Source organism: Zea mays, chromosome 4 (genome assembly GCF_902167145.1).
Source record: "Zea mays cultivar B73 chromosome 4, Zm-B73-REFERENCE-NAM-5.0, whole genome shotgun sequence".
Lineage (NCBI taxonomy): Eukaryota > Viridiplantae > Streptophyta > Magnoliopsida > Poales > Poaceae > Zea > Zea mays.
Window position 1 is genome coordinate 173,144,715 of NC_050099.1, and position 19,978 is coordinate 173,164,692.

Genomic DNA, 19,978 nt, shown 5'->3' on the forward strand with positions numbered 1-19,978 from the left:
TTGGGTCTATTAACAATTTTTCCATGGTCGCAGCCAGCTTTCAGAAAAGCTGCAGCAGTTCCCCGAGAAGCTACCCGGGCACAGAAGTCACCGTGCCCAGCTATAACTTCATCAAGCTCATCAATTTCACCCTCAATATGTTCGAAGGTTTTTGGTAAATCTTCAGTTGACGGGGTGAACTTCTCACTGCTAGCCCCGACTGAGTGGAAAATTTTTCTCAGTCGTTGAATACATTTATTACTAAACTCCAAACATTTGTCTTGAAGGCTTGCCAATAATTTTTTCAAATCTGAAATTTGTTGGACTTCGGCTTCAAGCTTCGCATTAAGTTCTTGCTTTTCTTGTTCAAACTGTTCAGATTGACAGAGAAGCTTCGTATTTAATTCTGCTATTTTAGCTTCGGCTTCTGCCAATAAGCCTTCAGTTGCCTGAAGCTCGAAGTTCTTCTTTTCAATAGTAGATGATTGCTCTTTTATTTTGCTCTCCAAATTTTCAATTATAACCTCGTGTTTTTTGTCTTCCAGATCCTGCTGCATTTTCAAAGCCTTACTCAACAGCATACTCTGCACATAAACAACCTTCGTTAGAAATGTCTTCATTATTAAAAATAATAAAAGTCAAGGGAAAAGTAGTTCACCTTGAAATTGGAATAGAATAAACTACCAACGATATGTTGTCGTCGGTAGCGGCTAATATCCGTTTCCAGCTTCGGAAAACCGATGCTCTTTGATAGAGTACCAATAATCTTAGCTCCAGTCTGATCCCGGATACAACCTAATTTTTCATCGTCAATACCTCCGAAGAGGAGTGCTCCTGGTCTGTATCCGCAAGATTTGGCATATTCTTTAAGCTCTTCTATTTCGGTTTTTGACAATTCCTGTCCAACTAAATTTTGAAACATGAAGGTTTCGTCCTCCGAAGTATCGTCAGCTATTTCCTTTCCTTTCCCAGACACTGCGGCCATGGTCTCTTCAGCGGCAGTAGTAGCTTCTTCTGCGGCCATGTCTAGCAGTATTTTGTCGATATGTTCGATTGTGGTTTCCAAGTTCAAATCTTCGGGCGAGGTAGCTTCGGTAGCCGCGATTGCCGAAGGTGCGACCTCAACATTTAATATTTCCTCAGCCGCTGGTGTCTTCTGAGCTGAAGCTGTCGGTGGTGTCTTGTCAATAACTTCGGTCACTGCGATGATTCTTTGTCTCTTTGTTTTAGTTGTTTTCTTCGTTTTTCCGGGCTCCTTTTCCTTCTGAAAAAGCTTTGTCAGTTGAGGTCCTAATGGACTTAGCTTCACAGGCAGGGATTTAGTCATTACCTTCAAAATCTCTTCCACGTCAGTGGCAGAGTGTGATGCGGGAGTCTCTTCTTCGTTGGATACTTTTCGCTTTGGAGATGATACTTTTCTCTTCTTCGGAATATTCTTCTCTTTTGGTAGTTCTTTCTCATCTTCATTTAAAGCTTCGGCTACCCTTTTCCTTTTTCGGCCTTCGACACCTTTATTCAGTTGTTCGTAGTCAGGGTATTCAAAACCCAAGGCGTCCAGCACTCGATTCAGTCTTCGCTTTGGACGGGTACCGAAGGCCGCAGTCATCAACTGATCTTCTTTTTTGGAGTAATTACCGAGTATTTCATTGCACATTATTTCAATTGTGCCCAGCCACTCTTGGCAAGGTGTTTTAAAGTATTTCTTAAACTTGTAATAGTAAGGTAACCGCACAAGTTCCCCTTCTTTCTTCTCTCCCTCTAGCTTCGGCATTTCCCATTCTTTTAAAGTAGGAAAAACCCTGAAGGCCAAGAACTCTTGAACCAGGTCTCTTGTGCCGATATGCTCTGAAATAATTTTGAACTCAGCCAGTGCAGCCCAAGTGGGACCTTCTAATGACATTTGGCATCGCGGTCTTGTTTCTCCGAAGATCAATTCAAGAGGGCTTTGTACAAGCTTCTCTTGGTCTTCGTCAACCTTCACATAAAACCATTCCGACTTCCAGCCTGCCGGCCATTTGCTCCGGTAGCTGATTACAGGAAACTTTGTGGTTTTCCGATAAGCAAAATTATAACAACCAAAGTTATCATGCAATCCATCTTTTCTAGCCTTCGTCTGGTAGTGCAGCTCATGAACTCGACAAAAGCTGTCGGCAAACGGCTCCACCGCTTGGCTTCGGAGGGCCCAGATATAAACACTAAGCCTAACGATAGCGTTAGGAGTCAGCTGATGAAAGTAGATACCAAACTTCTTCAATACATCTGCAATAATCCCATGGAGGGGGAATCTCAACCCAGCCTTTAGAAAGCTTTTGAAAATGACTATTTCATCCTTCTCCGGCTTTGGGGTAGTTTCTTCCCCCCCCCCCCCGAAGCGAAGTAGCTTCTTCTGACTCTCATTGAAATAACCCGACTTCACCATCTTAGAGAGATCAGCCTTAGAGATAGACGACTTTCCGAAGTCCAAGTGGCTGGGCTTACTTGGCATGGCAATCTGATAATCATCTTCGGAATCAGTTTCCTCAATGCCTCCTTCTTCCGCTTCAGCGGTTACCTGTTCTGTTTCAACAGTGGGGATTTCTTCTGAGATTACCAGTCCGGATCGTTGCATTGCTTCGGAGATGGGAACAGTTTCCGATCCTTCAGCTTCGCCTACCTCACGCTCAACCCTAGCAGTAGAACGCACTCTAGCCATTTAATTCTGGATTTTTTGGGAACTAAATACTTTTCTTCCGAAGCGTTTTTCTTCTGACGAAGTAGGCTTCGAGCTGGAGCTTCGTTTGATTTCGAGAGTCAAGCTTCGGCTATGGTTAAAAATTTTGGCAGCAAAACAGTGCAAATAGCAATGAATGTTGTGGTAACTTCACACCTACTCGTCTATTTATATAGTGATGCAGGTAAGAAGGTGAATCGCCAGGATTTTTACACCAGGCGAACAGCTGCTTGCACCCGCTGCGCGGTGGACCGCAGAGACTAAATAGTAACTCTGCAAGGTGGGACCGCTATGCGCTCGGAAACTGAATCGTTTCTCGACAACGAGCTCAGGGAAGGTGTTTTTTGGACCTTCGGCTTCCTGAAGCCTAAGATACTTTTTTCACGGATCAAGCTCGTTACGAAAAACGATCTAGCACCGCGAAGGGGCTACTGTTGGGACTATGCTTCGTCGCCGAAGGTCTTGTAGGAAGAAACAGCTTCGGCTGAAGCTGCCCGCATGTGATGACCGAAGGTTCCTCTTCATGAAGCTTCGGAATTACAAACCGACATAAAAGTAGAATGACCTTTTAGTCCATAAATGTTTGAGTCGCTGTTGTAATCCCTTGTGAGGGGCATAATTGTAATTCCTCACATGCTGTGTTCCGTGTCTATAAATAGTGAACAGTATTCCTTTACTGTTCACGGATTCTGGTAATAGTGATCGCGCCATTTGGGAATCAATCTTTTGCCAAGGCAAAGGTATAATTGTATCCAATGCTTAAATGTATTAAATCGATATACTATGAAAGTAATGTTATTCGTTTATAATTTATTCACCTTTGACGCTTCGTATTTTATATTATGTTATTTAATCTATTAAGATTCAATTACGAAGATTAATCTTTGTAATCATATTTTCTTAAACCTTCGTCCAAAGTTCATTAATCCTTAAGGGAATAATGCTCCGTTGGACGAAGGGCATTAACACTTAACATTTTATGTTGCCTTGCTCCTAATTCATAGCATTTGAGAACAAGTCCCCAACACTTAGATCAATTCTGTCATCGAACAGTGTCGCCGTCATCGGCTTGTGAGACCTCATCCCGTAACCAATACAATTTTGGTTGCGTTTCTTTCCTGTTCTTGCTTGTGTTCTTGATTGCGCTTGCAGGAATAAGCTTTCGTGGTGAGTTAATTCGTGTGTCACGGGTGATAACCAACGGAGCCGTGGTGTAGTGATTGCGAGGAACCGTTCGCTCGGAACCTTGGATCATCAACGTCGAGATCTCCACTCAATCAAGTTATCGTATCTCACGAAAGATCGGGCCGCGTCTACTATTAATTGGTATCAGATTTCCAGGTTGCCCGTGAGGTATAATTCTACCTTTAGATTAGTTTTGTTTCGTCCCATAGTCCACAAAAAGCCAAAAAAAATACGATCAGTTTATTCCGACCTAAAACCATCGCCTTAGCCTTTGCACAATTCAGTTTTAGAGTCCGCAATTCTGAGTTCATGTTCTAGTTGAGTTTGGTTGCCGGATTAGATTTGTTTTGGTTCAGTTTGATTCCGTCCATCCGCTTCCATCCTACGAAACCGACCCTATCTACAAAACAGATCATATCTCTAAAACCGATCCTATACACAAAACAGATCCTATCTCTCAAACCGACCATATTCACAAAACAGATCATATCTCTTAAACCGACCCTATCCACAAAACAGATCCTATCTCTAAAACCGACCCTATCCACAAAACAGATCATGTATGTGTCGGGGACCATAATTAGGAGTACCCTCAAGACTCCTAATCTCAGCTGGTAACCCCTATCAACACAAAGCTGCAAAGGCCTGATGGGTGCGATTAAATCAAGGATCGGTCCACTCAAGGGACACGATCTCGCCTCGCCCGAGCCCAGCCTCGGGCAAGGGCAGCCGACCCCGGAGGATTTACGTCTCGCCCAAGGACCCCCTCCAGCGGCGGACACACCCTCAGCTCGCCCGAGGCCCAGCCTTCGCCAAGAAGCAACCTTGGCCCGATCGCCGCGCCGACCGACCGAATCGCAGGAGCATTTAATGCAAAGGTGGCCTGACACCTTTATCCTGACGCGCGCCCTTCAGTCAACAGAGCCGAAGTGACCGCAGTCACTTCGCCGCTCCTCTGACCGGCCTGACAAAAGGATAGTGCCGCCTGCACCGCTCCGACTGCTGTGCCACTTGGCAGAGTGTGGCTGACAGCAGCCAAGTCCGGCCTCGAGCGCCATAGGAAGCTCCGCCTCGCCCGACCTAGGGCTCGAACTCGGGCTCAGCCCCGGAAGACGACGAACTCCGCCTCGCCCGACCCAGGGCTCGGACTCGGGCTCAGCCCCGGAAGACGACGAACTCCGCCTCGCCCGACCCTGGGGCTCAGACTCGGGCTCAGCCCCGGAAGACGACAAACTCCGCTTCGCCCAACCCAGGGCTCGGACTCGGGCTCAGCCCCGGAAGACGACAAACTCCGCTTCGCCCGACCCCAAGGCTCGGACTCAGCCCTAGCCTCAGCCGACGGTCTCCGCCTCGCCCGACCCAGGGGCTCGGACTCGACCTCGGCCTTGGAAGACAGACTCGACCTCGACCTCGGAGGAGCCTCCACCTCGCCCAACCCAGGGCTCGGACCAACCACGTCACAGGAGGCGCCATCATTACCCTACCCCAAGCTAACTCAGGCTACGGGGAACAAGACCGGCGTCCCATCTGGCTCGCCCCGGTAAACAAGTAATGATGGCGCCCCGCATGCTCTGTGACGATGGTGGCTCTCAGCCCCCTTACGGAAGCAAGGGGACGTCAGCAAGGACTCAACAGCCCCGACAGTTGTCCTTCCGCCAGGCTCCAGCGCTCCTCCGACGGCCACGACACCACACGAACCGGGTGCCAAAACCTCTCCGGCTGCCACGATGGCATGTACTTAGGGCACTAGCTCTCCTCCACTAGACACGTTAGCACACTGCTACACCCCCCATTGTACACCTGGATCCTTTCCTTACGCCTATAAAAGGAAGGTCCAGGGCCCTCTTACAGAAGGTTGGCCGCGCGGGGAAGGACGGGACGGCGCTCGCGTAAGGCTGCTCGCTCCCTCCCGCGCGGACGCTTGTAACCCCCTACTGCAAGCGCACCCGACCTGGGCGCGGGACAAACACGAAGGCCGCGGGTTTCCCCTTTGACGCCTGTCTTCCTCCGGCTTCTTCTCCCCCCTTCGCGCTCCGTCTCGCGCCGACCCATCTGGGCTGGGGCACGCGGCGACAATTTACTCGTCGGTCCAGGGACCCCCCGGATTTGAAACGCCGACAGTTGGCGCGCCAGGTAGGGGCCTGCTGCGTGTTGACGAACAGCTTCCCTTCAAGCTCCAGATGGGCAGTCTCCAGCAACCTTTCCAGCCCGGGACGGTGCTCCGTTTCGGGAGTCTTGAGTTCATGTCCCTCGACGGAAGCTACGACATGATACTCCTTCCCCCGTCGCGCGACAGCGACAATGGCGGCCGACAACCTGCCCGCCGGCGGCGAAATCGACGACGTCTTCCCCACGTGGTGGAAGAACAACATTCAGGCTTGTCCCGTCCCCTCCCCCGCCGATGGAGGAGGAGGCGGGGCAACCAAGGCCAAGCAGGAGGCGGCACCTCATCGGCTGTCGAGAGAGTCGACGGCGCCGGCGCCCCAATGGGGGGCACGTCGGGCATCGACCTCGCGTCTGAGACGAAGACGAGCGCCGTCTCCCCGCAACACGCCAACCCCAAGCAAACGGATGACGCCAGCACGCTCGCGAAGGACTCGCTTGGCGTCACCCTCGTACCTGAGACGACGGTGCAGTCTGCCCCTGACGTGACTTCGCCACCGCCCGTCGACCAAGAGGTACCGACCGATTCCCATCTCGTGCCTTTTGGATTCAGCCTCGACCCACCAAGCGACTTTGCTTTGGTGGACGCTCTCATAGAGGCGAGTCCAAACCATCTGGGTTATCGTATGCGGTCACCCTGGGACCGGCTGACGGCCGTCTCGACATACGGGCCCTCGGGTTTCGGGGAAGATGACGAGTCCGACTTCTGTTGGGATTTCTCCGGACTTGGTAACCCCAGTGCCATGCGGGACTTCATGACCGCATGCGACTACTGCCTTTCCGACTGTTCCGACGGTAGCCGCAGCCTCGGCGACGAGGACTGCGGCCCAAGTCGTGAATGTTTCCACGTCGATCTAGGGGGTCCCGACGAAGGCAACCATCTTGGTATGCCGGAGAACGGTGATCCCCCTAGGCCTGTGCCTCGCGTTGACATCCTTCGGGAGCTAGCTGTGGTCCCCGTCCTGGCGGGGGGTCATGACCCACAGCTCGAGCAAATCCGCGAGATGCAGGCCAGGCTCGACGAGGGAGCAGGAACACTTGAGCTGATCCGCCGGGACATTGGGCAGGAATGGGCGGGCCAACCTCCGACCGGAGAAGTGCGTCATCTACCCCAGGGCGTCTAGTACCACATCGCCGACGACGTCAGGGTAAGGCCGCCACTGGTTTCCAGTGGGGTCGGCCAAAACCTGGCTGCAGCGGCAATACTTCTCCGCGCGATGCTGGAGCCATCAACCACCGAGGGGCGGCGTATCCAGGGAGAGCTCAAGAATCTCCTAGAGGATGCCGCGGTCCAACGGGCCGAAAGCTCTGCCTCCCGAAGGCAGGGGTACCCCTCGAAATATCGCGCCGCGACTTCCCGATTCATGTGGGAAGCCTCGGTCCACACCGGGCGCACGCGCAACACAGCGCCTGCGGCCCCAGGTCGCCTCGGCAACGAGCACCATCACCGCAACCGTTGAGCCCACCTCGACGAGAAGGTGCGCCGAGGCTACCAGCCCAGGCGTGGGGGACGCTATGATAGCGGGGAGGATCGGAGTCCCTCGCTCGAACCACCCGGTCCGCAGGCTTTCAGCGGGGCCATACGACGGGCGCCGTTCCCGACCCGGTTCCGAACCCCGACTACTATCACAAAGTACCCGGGGGAGACGAGACCGGAACTGTGGCTCGCGGACTATCGGCTGGCCTGCCACCTGGGTGGAACAGACGATGACAACCTCATCATCCGCAACCTCCCCCTGTTCCTCTCCGACACCGCTCGAGCCTGGCTGGAGCACCTTCCTCCGGGGCAGATCTCCAACTGGGACAACCTGGTCCAGGCCTTCGCCGGCAACTTCTAGGGCACGTACGTGCACCCTGGGAACTCCTGGGATCTCCGAAGCTGCCGCCAGCAGCCGGGAGAGTCTCTCCGGGACTACATCCGGTGATTCTCGAAGCAGTGCACCGAGCTGCCCAACGTCACCGACTCGGATGTCATCGGCACGTTCCTCACCGGCACCACCTGCCGTGACCTGGTGAGCAAGCTGGGTCGCAAGACCCCCACCAGGGCGAGCGAGTTGATGGACATCGCCACCAAGTTCGCCTCTGGCCAGGAGGCGGTCGAGGCCATCTTCCGGAAGGACAAGCAGCCCCAGGGCCGCCTACCGGAAGATGTCCCCGAGGCGTCAACTCAGCGCGGCACCAAGAAGAAAGGCAAGAAGAAGTCGCAAGCGAAACGCGATGCCGCCGACGCGGACCTTGTCGCCGCTGCTGAGTACAAGAACCCTCGGAAACCCCCCGGAGGTGCCAACCTTTTCGACAAGATGCTTAAGGAGCCGTGCCCCTATCATCAGGGGCCCATCAAGCACACCCTCGAGGAGTGCGCCATGCTTTGGCGCCACTTTCACAAGGCCGGGCCACCTGCGGAAGGTGGCAGGGCCTACGACGACGATAAGAAAGAGGATCACAAGGCAGGAGAGTTCCCCGAGGTCCACGACTGCTTCATGATCTACGGTGGGCAAGTGGCGAACGCCTCGGCTCGGCACCGCAAGCAAGAGCGTCATGAGGTCTACTCGGTAAAGGTGGCGGCACCAGTCTACCTAGACTGGTCCGACAAGCCCATCACCTTCGACCAGGGCGACCACCCCGACTGCGTGCCGAGCCCGAGGAAATACCCGCTCGTTGTCGACCCCGTCATCGGCAACGTCAGGCTCACCAAGGTCCTCATGGACTGAGGCAGCAGCCTCAACATCATCTACGCCGAGACCATCGGGCTCCTGCGGATCGATCTGTCCTCGGTCCGGACAGGCGCTGCGCCTTTTCACGGGATCATCCCCGGGAAGCGCGTCCAACCCCTCGGACAACTCGATCTACCCATCTGCTTTGGGACACCCTCCAACTTCCGAAGGGAGACCCTCACGTTCGAAGTGGTCGGGTTTCGAGGAACCTACCACGCAGTGCTGGGGAGGCCATGCTACGCCAAGTTCATGGCCATCCCCAACTACACCTACCTCAAGCTCAAGATGTCGGGTCCCAACGGGGTCATCACCGTTGGCCCCACGTACCGACACGCGTACGAATGCGACGTGGAGTGCGTGGAGTACGCTGAGGCCCTCGTTGAATTCAAGGCCCTCATCGCCGACCTAGAGAGCCTCTCTAAGGAGGCGCTAGACGTGAAGCGCCACGCCGGCAACTTCGAGCCAGCGGAGACGGTTAAATCCGTCCCTCTCGACCCCAGCAACGACGCCTCCAAGCAGATCCGGATCGGCTCTGAGCTTGATCCCAAATAGGAAGCAGTGCTCGTCGACTTTCTCCATGCAAACGCCGACGTCTTCGCGTGGAGTCCCTCGGACATGCCCGGCATACCGAGGGATGTCGCCGAGCACTCGCTGGATATCCGAGCTGGAGCCCGACCCGTGAAGCAGCCTCTGCGCCGATTCGACGAAGAAAAGCGCAGATCCATAGGCAAGGAGATCCACAAGCTAATGGCGGCAGGGTTCATCAAAGAGGTATTCCATCCCGAATGGCTTGCCAACCCTGTGCTTGTGAGAAAGAAAGGAGGGAAATGGCGGATGTGTGTAGACTACACTGGTCTAAACAAAGCATGTCCGAAAGTTCCCTACTCTCTGCCTCGCATCGATCAAATCGTGGATTCCACTGCTGGGTGCGAAACCCTGTCTTTCCTCGATGCCTACTCAGGGTATCACCAAATCAGGATGAAAGAGTTCGACCAGCTCGCGACTTCTTTCATCACACCCTTCGGCATGTACTGCTATGTTACCATGCCATTTGGTTTGAGGAATGCGGGTGCGACGTACGAACGGTGCATGAACAACGTGTTCGGCGAACACATTGGTCGAACGGTCGAGGCCTACGTCGATGACATCGTAGTCAAGACAAGGAAAGCCTCCGACCTCCTTTCCGACCTTGGAGCGACATTCCGATGTCTCAAGGCGAAAGGCGTAAAACTCAATCCCGAGAAGTGTGTCTTCGGGGTCCCCCGAGGCATGCTCTTGGGGTTCATCGTCTCCAAGCGGGGCATCGAGGCCAACCCGGAGAAGATCGCGGCCATCACCAGCATGGGGCCCATCAAGGACTTGAAAGGCGTACAGAGGGTCATGGGATGCCTTGCGGCTCTGAGCCGTTTCATCTCGCGCCTCGGCGAAAGAGGCCTGCCCCTGTACCGCCTCTTAAGGAAGGCCGAGTGCTTCACTTGGACCCCTGAGGCCGAGGAAGCCCTCGGGAACCTGAAGGCGCTCCTCACAAACGCGCCCATCTTGGTGCCCCCCGCTGCCGGAGAAGCCCTCTTGATCTATGTTGCCGCTACCACTCAGGTGGTTAGCGCCGCGATTGTGGTTGAGAGACGAGAAGAGGGGCATGCATTGCCCGTCCAGAGGCCAGTCTACTTCATCAGTGAGGTACTGTCCGAGACCAATATCCGCTACCCACAAATTCAGAAGCTGCTGTACACGGTGATCCTAACACGGCGAAAGTTGCGACACTACTTCGAGTCTCATCTGGTAACTATGGTGTCATCCTTCCCCCTGGGGGAGATCATCCAGTGCCGAGAGGCCTCGGGTAGAATTGCAAAGTGGGCGGTGGAAATCATGGGCGAGACGATCTCGTTCGCCCCTCGGAAGGCCATCAAGTCCCAGGTCTTGGCGGACTTTGTGGCTGAATGGGTCGACACCCAGCTCCCAACAGCTCCGATCCAACCGGAACTCTGGACCATGTTTTTCGACGGGTCGCTGATGAAGACAGGAGCAGGCGCAGGCCTGCTCTTCATCTCACCTCTCGGGAAGCACCTACGCTACGTGCTACGCCTCCATTTCCCGGCGTCCAACAATGTGGCCGAGTACGAGGCTCTGGTCAACGGGTTGCGCATCGCCATTGAGCTAGGGGTCCGACGCCTCGACGCTCGCGGTGACTCGCAGCTCGTCATCGACCAAGTCATGAAGAACTCCCATTGCCGTGACCCGAAGATGGAAGCCTACTGCGATGAGGTTCGGCGCCTGGAAGACAAGTTCTACGGGCTCGAGCTCAACCACATCGCCCGACGCTATAACGAGACTGCGGACGAGCTGGCTAAAATAGCCTCGGGGCGAACAACGGTTCCCCCGGACATCTTCTCCCGAGACCTGCATCAACCCTCCATCAAGACCAACGACACACCCGAGTTCGAGGCACCCTCGGCTCAGTCCGAGGCACCCTCGGCTCAGCCTGAGGCACCCTCGGCTCGGCCCGAGGTACCCTCGGCCCCCGAGGGTGAGGCACTATGCGTCGAGGAGGAGCGGAGCGGGGCCATGCCTAATCGAAACTGGCAGACCTTGTACCTGCAATATCTCCACCAAGGAGAGCTACCCCTCGACCGAGCCGAAGCTCGGCGGTTGGTGCGGCGCGCCAAGTCGTTCGTCTTGCTGGGAGACGGGAAGGAGCTCTACCACCGCAGCCCCTCAGGCATCCTCCAGCGATGCATTTCCATCGCCGAAGGCCAGGAGCTCTTACAAGAGATACACTCGGGGGCTTGCGGCCATCACGCAGCACCTCGAGCCCTTGTTGGAAACGCCTTCCGACATGACTTCTACTGGCCGACCGCGGTGGCCGACGCCACTAGAATTGTCCGCACCTGCCAAGGGTGTCGATTCTATGCAAGGCAGACCCACCTGCCCGCTCAGGCTCTCCAGATGATACCCATCACCTGGCCGTTTGCTGTGTGGGGTCTGGACCTCGTCGATCCCTTGCAGAAGGCACCTGGGGGCTACACGCACCTGCTGGTCGCCATCGACAAATTCTCCAAGTGAATCGAGGTCAGACCCCTAAACAGCATCAGGTCCGAACAGGCGGTGGCGTTCTTCACCAACATCATCCATCGTTTTGGGGTCCCAAACTCCATCATCACCGATAATGGCACCCAGTTCACCGGCAGAAAGTTCCTGGACTTCTGCGAGGATCACCACATCCGGGTGGACTGGGCCGCCGTAGCTCACCCCATGACGAATGGTCAAGTAGAACGTGCCAACGGCATGATTCTGCAAGGACTCAAGCCTCAGATCTACAACGACCTCAACAAGTTCGGCGGCCGATGGATGAAGGAGCTACCCTCGGTGGTCTGGAGTCTGAGGACAATGTCAAGCCGAGCCACGGGCTTCACACCGTTTTTTCTAGTCTATGGGGCCGAGGCCATCTTGCCCACAGACTTAGAATACGGTTCCCCGAGGACGAGGGCCTACGACGGCCAAAGCAATCGAGCTAATCGAGAAGACTCACTGGACCAGCTGGAAGAGGCTCGGGACATGGCCTTACTACACTCGGTGCGGTACCAGCAGTCCCTGCGACGCTACCACGCCCGAGGGGTTCGGTCCCGAGACCTCCAGGTGGGCGACCTGGTGCTTCGGCTGCGACAAGACGCCCGAGGGCGGCACAAGCTCACGCCTCCCTGGGAAGGGCCGTTCGTCGTCGCCAAGGTTCTGAAGCCCAGGACGTACAAGCTGGCCAACAGTCAAGGCGAGGTCTACGACAACACTTGGAACATCCGACAGCTACATCGCTTATACCCTTAAGATGCTTTCAAGTCGTTCATACACCTCGCTCACGCACAAAGTTTAGTCATCAAGGAAGGGTCAGCCTTGCCTTGGCAAAGCCCGACCCTCCCTCGGGGGCTAAAAGGGTGGAACCCCCTCTGCGTCAAAATTTTCCTCGGAAAAAGATCTTTTCTGCCAGAATGTCTTTCGTGCTTTTCGACTACTTCGAAAGTGGATCCTGAAAACGACGGAGTACACGTAAGCAGCCAAGGCTGACCGAGCCGAGGGACTCCTACGCCTCCGGGATACGGATACCTCACTCATCACCTTCTGCGATAAGTAACTCACGCTCGGATAAGTGATTCCGCGGACCGAACAAGTCTTCACGCTCGAAAACTCCTCTGCCGAAATGATTTTTTGGGCCTTCTCGACTGCGTCGGTGACAGAACCCTACGGACGAGTAAGAGTACACGTAAGCGGCAAGGCCGACCGAGCCGAGGGATTCCTACACCTCCGGGATACGGATACCTCACTCATCACCTTCCATGAAAAGTAACTCTCGCTCGGACAAACAATTCTGTTATCGACAAATAAGTCCAGATACTCGAAACAGCAGGAAAAGGAACGCAGCTTTACAACACGACAACCGTATGTTTGGGCCTCGGCGGTCGCAGAAAACATACGCACACTACAAGATAACCCGATCCTGCAGGCTCGGATCTTGACAATTGAAGAGAGCAGCAGCACCCTCGGCGTCAACTACACCTTCGGCGGGGTCTGACCTAGCCTCGGACGGCGACGCGGTCGGAGGATCTCCGCTCCGAAGGACGACATCAGCACCATGCCCGGGCCATCGCCGCCAGGGTCTTCTCCAGGAATCCGGCTCGAGCAAACGGCTCGGTCGGCCACCCCGAAGCCTCAGCCAGCTGTCCCTCGAGGACATCAGCCCGGCTCGTGGCATCGGCGACTCAACTCCGGCGTCGGTCCCGCCATTGGACGACCCGGCCAGGCTCCGGCCGACCAAATCTTCTTTTCGAGCCAACTCTGCCTCTGTCCGTGCTGACACCGCTACCTCCGGCTTCGGCTCATCGAAGAGCGGCCGAGGGTCCCTTTAACTAAGCAAGAGAAGCCTCGGACAGCAAGGCCGACCAAGCCGAGGGACTCCTACGCCTCTGGGATACGGATACCTCACTCGTCACCTTTGCACGAGGCGACTCACGCTTGGTGAAGCGGTTCGGATAGCCGACAGGCGAGTCTTAGTGCTCGAGATGAGGAAAAAACACGGCTCCGTGCCGAAAATACATACATGTTCAGGCCCCGACAGCCATAATGAACAAGACACCGGCACTCAAGGTGCCATTACAAACAGAACTCCGGTTCCACCTCCACAGGTACGAACAACCCCACATGATTGGGGGGCCTGCAGAGCAACAGAAGGCCGACGGGTGGCTCGCCGCCGCCCGCTCCAACAACGATGATGACGACTTCTGCTCCGAGGGGCCGAACAGCAGCAGCGATGACCTCACGGTGGATGCTGCTGCCATGGGGCCCTCGCCCACTTCCTCACTTGACAGGCAAGGACGAGCAGAAGGCCGTAGAGTTGGAGGTTAGTCCGTGGGCGGCACCGGCTATCTCGTCGGCGGAGAAACCTCTTCCGGCTGCCGTGGCGGAAGGCGGCGCCGGAAGCGGCTCCGAAGCCGTTCGGGCCAGAAAGCCGGACACGCGGCAGCTGCCAGCGCCACGAACGGCGAACGCCCTTCCCCCCGATCACTGAGGGAAGGAGCGGGCCGCTGCCCACGCAGAGACCGACCCCAACTCGGCGCACTCCCCTCCCCAGCACTGATGATGAACATCCTTGAAGCTGAGGGAGGGGCAGAGGCCGTAGCCCGGCTTGCTTCTCCCCATCCAGGGGCTGGTGGTCACCGTCTTGGGTGACCACCGGCGAGGGGATGCAGCCGCGCTGCCTGATGAAAATCCTTGAAGCCGAACGATGGCTGAAAGGTACCAACTTCCGCGAAGTTGCGTCCCTCCAACGACAAGGCGGAAGGATTGCGAGTGTTCCCCATCCAGGGGATCGGAAGGTGGAAAGACGCGATGCATAAGGGAGCGCGAAGACATGGTCGCCTTTCAAGGGGATCACCCTCCTTTTAAAGGCAACTCTCCCCACTTGCGTCCTCAGCCATCGCGGGCTGAGCCTTCTCCAACGCGCTCCAAGGTCCTCCCCCTACGACACGGGGGCTGGGTCCCACGCGTCATGCAAGCTGGCCCAGGGCAGAAGAAGCCAAACCGCCACGCGCGGTGCATGCAACTGCCCAGCGGTTACAAGCATTCCTCCACTTTCGCCTAGACCAGCGGGTGAAAGGGCGGACAGCCATGCAGTCGGCATGCAACCGCGCCAAGTGGGCGCACCCCTCCGACTCCAACGCGCCCAGCATGGAGGCCCAGGCCCACACGTCATGCAACCGGCGCGCCGGTTGCTACGTGCGAGCAACTGCACCGCCCCTCGTGCCACTACCGCGCCTCCTCGACTGCGGAACCAGTACCGCGACTCGAGGCAACCCTGCGCATGACCCAACAGCGCCAGCCAGGCGCATTGGTCACGGGCCAGTCAGCCGCGGGAGAAGGCGCGACGGTCAATGCGGCCAAAAATGGGCCGGCAGTAATGGTGGTGGCAGGCGAGCGGAAGCAGCGGTCACGTCGTCAGCCAAGCTCACGTCCCCTCATGGGACAGCGAGAGAACCCTCTCCCACGGCGTGAAGCTGGCGCGCCCGTGTTCCGTTCCTCGAACGGCTCACGCACGCGCAACGGCTGCCCCGCGAACCACTCGCCCCGTCTCATTAACTCCGCGGCAGGACAGGCGGCACCTTTGGCAGGAGAAGCGGGCGACGCTTCGCCTTCGCCATAACGACCGCGTCAAAAAAAGGTGCGCCACGTCGTTTCGATTTCGTATCCTTTTCCTCTTTCTCTCTCTTACAACAGGGACCGGGAAAGGGGGATACCCCGAAAAGGATCCTTCTCCGCGAAGGAAACGGGCCCCGAGCCCCCCTACTGATCAGAGGTTCGAAGGCTGGCCCCTCAGAGGGGTTCAACAGCCGCCTCAGAGCACTCGGGCTCCGCGCCCACTACTGGTCAGAGGTTCGAAGGTCGGCCCCTCGGAAGGGTTCAACGGCCGCCTCAGGCCACTCGGGCTCCGCACCTACTACTGATCAGGGGTTCGTAGGCTGGCCCTCGAAGGGTTCACAGCCGCCTCAGACGCAGAGCGAGAGATGACCCTGGGTACGTTCGATACATAACCAAGGCTCGGGCTACGCTCTCGAGGTATCCTAGGACATTTCCGAGACCAGCGGGAACGATCTTGTAACAGAATCCCATCAGAGGGAGGCATCGAGCCCTCGGACCCCTTCAAAAGGGGACCGGGTCCGGTAGATCACCCGCAGGTACTTTTGGAGCGCGCCTCCGGGCCTCTAGCCGACCCCTAACAAATGGGGCACGGGCGTCCACTCGGATTACCCGTCAGCATCTCACTGGAGACACCATGTTCGGCGCCCTCCAAGGGCAACATGGCGCTTCCCCCCCCCCCCTCCTCCTTGCGGAAAGGCGACGCAGGGGCGTATGTAAAAAAGTCAAGTCTGTCCTTGACCGTCCTCTCGCCCTGTGCGGAGGCTCGGGGGCTGCTCTCGCAAACCCGGCTCCGGCCAAACTGTTGACAGCGTCAACATACCAGCCCGAGAACTTGGGACCCGACCGTGCACCCGGGCTACGGCCAGCTCGCATGAGGGAACAACCAGACCGGCCGAAGCATCGCGAAATGCATTAAGACCTCGAAGGAGTCAAACTACTCCTCCGAGGCCTTGGGGGCTACACCCGGCGGGCGCGCTCGCGCGCACCCACCGGAACAAAATGCAACCGAGAAAGGCCGGTCCCCTTGCAAAAAAGTGCGACAAAAGCCTCCAAGCGAGTATTAACACTCCCTTCGAGGCTCGGGGGCTACTGTCGGGGACCATAATTAGGGGTACCCTCAAGACTCCTAATCTCAACTGGTAACCCCTATCAGCACAAAGCTGCAAAGGCCTGATGGGTGCGATTAAATCAAGGATCGGTCCACTTAAGGGACACGATCTCGCCTCGCCCGAGCCCAGCCTCGGGCAAGGGCAGCCGACCCAGAGGATTTACGTCTCGCCCAAGGACCCCCTCCAGCGGCGGACACACCCTCGGCTCGCCCGAGGCCCAGCCTTCGCCAAGAAGCAACCTTGGCCCGATCGCCACGCCGACCGACCGAATCGCAGGAGCATTTAATGCAAAGGTGGTCTGACACCTTTATCCTGACGCACGCCCTTCAGTCAATAGAGCCGAAGTGACCGCAGTCACTTCGCCGCTCCTCTGACCGGCCTGACAAAAGGACAGCGCCGCCTGCGTCGCTCCGACTGCTGCACCACTCGGCAGAGTGCGGCTGACAGCAGCCAAGTCCGGCCTCGAGCGCCATAGGAAGCTCCGCCTCGCCCGACCCAGGGCTCGGATTCGGGCTCAGCCCCGGAAGACGACAAACTCCGCCTCGCCCGACCCAGGGCTCGGACTCGAGCTCAGCCCCGGAAGACGACGAACTCCGCCTCGCCCGACCCCAGGGCTCGGACTCGGGCTCAGCCCCGGAAGACGACGAACTCCGCTTCGCCCAACCCAAGGCTCAGACTCGGGCTCAGCCCCGGAAGACGACGAACTCCGCTTCGCCCGACCCCAGGGCTCAGACTTAGCCCTGGCCTCAGCCGACGGTCTCCGCCTCGCCCGACCCAGGGGCTCGGACTCGACCTCGGCCTTGGAAGACAGACTCGACCTCGACCTCGGAGGAGCCTCCACCTTGCCCAACCCAGGGCTTGGACCGACCACGTCACAGGAGGTGCCATCATTACCCTACCCCAAGCTAACTCAGGCTATGGGGAACAAGACCGGCGTCCCATCTGGCTCGCCCCGGTAAACAAGTAATGATGGCGCCCTGCATGCTCTGTGACGACGGCGGCTCTCAGCCCCCTTACGGAAGCAAGGGGACGTCAGCAAGGACTCGACAGCCCCGACAGCTGTCCTTCCGCCAGGCTCCAGCGCTCCTCCGACGGCCACGACACCACACGAACCGGGTGCCAAAACCTCTCCAGCTGCCACGATGGCATGTACTTAGGGCACTAGCTCTCCTCCGCTAGACACGTTAGCACACTGCTACACCCCCCATTGTACACCTGGATCCTTTCCTTACGCCTATAAAAGGAAGGTCCAGGGCCCTCTTACAGAAGGTTGGCCACGCGGGGAAGGACGGGACGGCGCTCGCGTAAGGCTGCTCGCTCCCTCCCGTGCGGACGCTTGTAACCCCCTACTGCAAGCGCACCCGACCTGGGCGCGAGACAAACACGAAGGCCGCGGGTTTCCTCTTTGACGCCTGTCTCCCTCCGGCTTCTTCTCCCCCCTTCGCGCTCTGTCTCGCGCTGACCCATCTGGGCTGGGGCACGCGGCGACAATTTACTCGTCGGTCCAGGGACCCCCTGGGTTCGAAACGCCGACAGTATCTAAACCAACCATATCCAAAAAAACAAATCATATCTCTAAAACCGACCCTGTGCTCCATAGCTGCCGCTACGGTTCCTACCAATTTGTGCCTTTGAAAACCATAACTTGAGGTACCTTCCATAAAACGGGCATAATTTTTCGCTCGATGCTCCGTTTGAGCTCAATTTTTTACAGCAGATTCCTGACTCTATTCTGGGGTGACCCAAACTGGCCTTTCGCCTGTTTGGTTCGGTCAAAAAATTCAAAAAAATCGGGAAGATAATTAAAAAATTGTTTAAGTGTTTTCAGGAATTTCAGAGATCCTTTGTGATTTTCTCTAGGCCACAATACAACTCTGTTTCAAGTGAAATTTTGTGTGCTTCCATCCTTTGTGTTTATGGACCAGTGGTAAAAAATTCAGAATATTTCGAGCTCTTTTGCTGGTACTCCTTTGAAAACGCGCCTTTGATTTCTACTAGTGCTGAAAAATCTGCTATATTTACCGAACTGCCATTTCTACTAGATACTTGTACCTCCTTTCTTGTGCCTTGGTCCAACTGTTCTATTACATTTTCTAGGCCAACAACTAGGACGAGTACTTGGAACATTTATTCAGCATTGCTATCTGTTACTGACTTGTGTGCCACATATATATATTTAGTCAGCCTTTCCATAGCTCCAGCTTTCTCTCGAGCAGAACAGGTACTCCTTTGCAATCACACCCACGCTCGTTGGACAGTCACAGCGGTCAACTTTACCATGTGCAGTGCTTGCAAGAACCTTGTAAGAGCGGGGTAAGACGCTTCATAATTTGTATTCCACCCCTCCACCACCACCCTGAGAGATAGTTGTAGGGTTCACATTGTTTGTTGTCTTTTTGTCTCTGTTTTGTGCTAACAATGACAGGACCAAAGAATCAAATGGACAAGGACAAGGGGCCTAAGCTTAACGACGATGAGTGTGTCTCTAAGCTGGAATTGAAGGAGATGATGTGCGCGATGACTGAAGCTTTTAAAAAATACCAGGACTCTGCGGCGATATCCTATGAGCAGCTTGATCGATGAGTTGATGAACTTGTTACACGCATGGACGTACTGGAGGCTCGTCCCCCACCACCAACTCCAGCCCCATCTCACTCTCCTGTGGACGACGACGACGATGACGATGATGTTTATGCACCGCTGCCACAACGCCTCGCACGTAATCGACAAGGTATGGGAGGTAATGGTAGACATCGTCATCATAATCCTCAACTAGACCATGATCCATTTGCTAAGATTAAGTTCTCTATTCCACCGTTCATGGGTTCTTATGATGCTGAAGCTTACTTAGACTAGGAGATGACGGTAGAACAAAAATTTAATTCCCATCTTGTTCCTGAGCAGCATAGGGTTAGACAAGCCACTAGTGAATTTAGAGATTTTACTATCATTTGGTGGAATGAACTTGTTAACACACGTGCTGCACCACAAACATGGAATGCGTTAAAAGAGGAGATGCGAGCTCGCTTTGTTCCCCCTTCTTATAGACGTGATCTTCGAAAAAATTGCAACGCTTAGATCAGGGAGACATGTCGGTACAGGAATACTACCAAGAGCTTCAAAAAGGTATGCTACGATGTGGGGTAGTTGAGGATCCGGAGGATCAAATGGTTAGGTTTTATGGGGGATTGAGGCGGAGGATTCAGGATATTGTTGATTATAAAGAATATCATTCTATATAATGCTTGTTCCATCTTTCTATGTTGGCAGAAAAAGAATTGCAGGGTCGTCAACAGCGGAGGAGCAGCACTTTCGTGCCACGCCAGCCACCGGCGCCAGCCAAGGCGTCATCCTCTTCGGGCGTACGGACGTCCACATCTTCCGCCACCAGCGGCACACGCAGCACCGCACCTTCGGCATCACAGGGACACGAC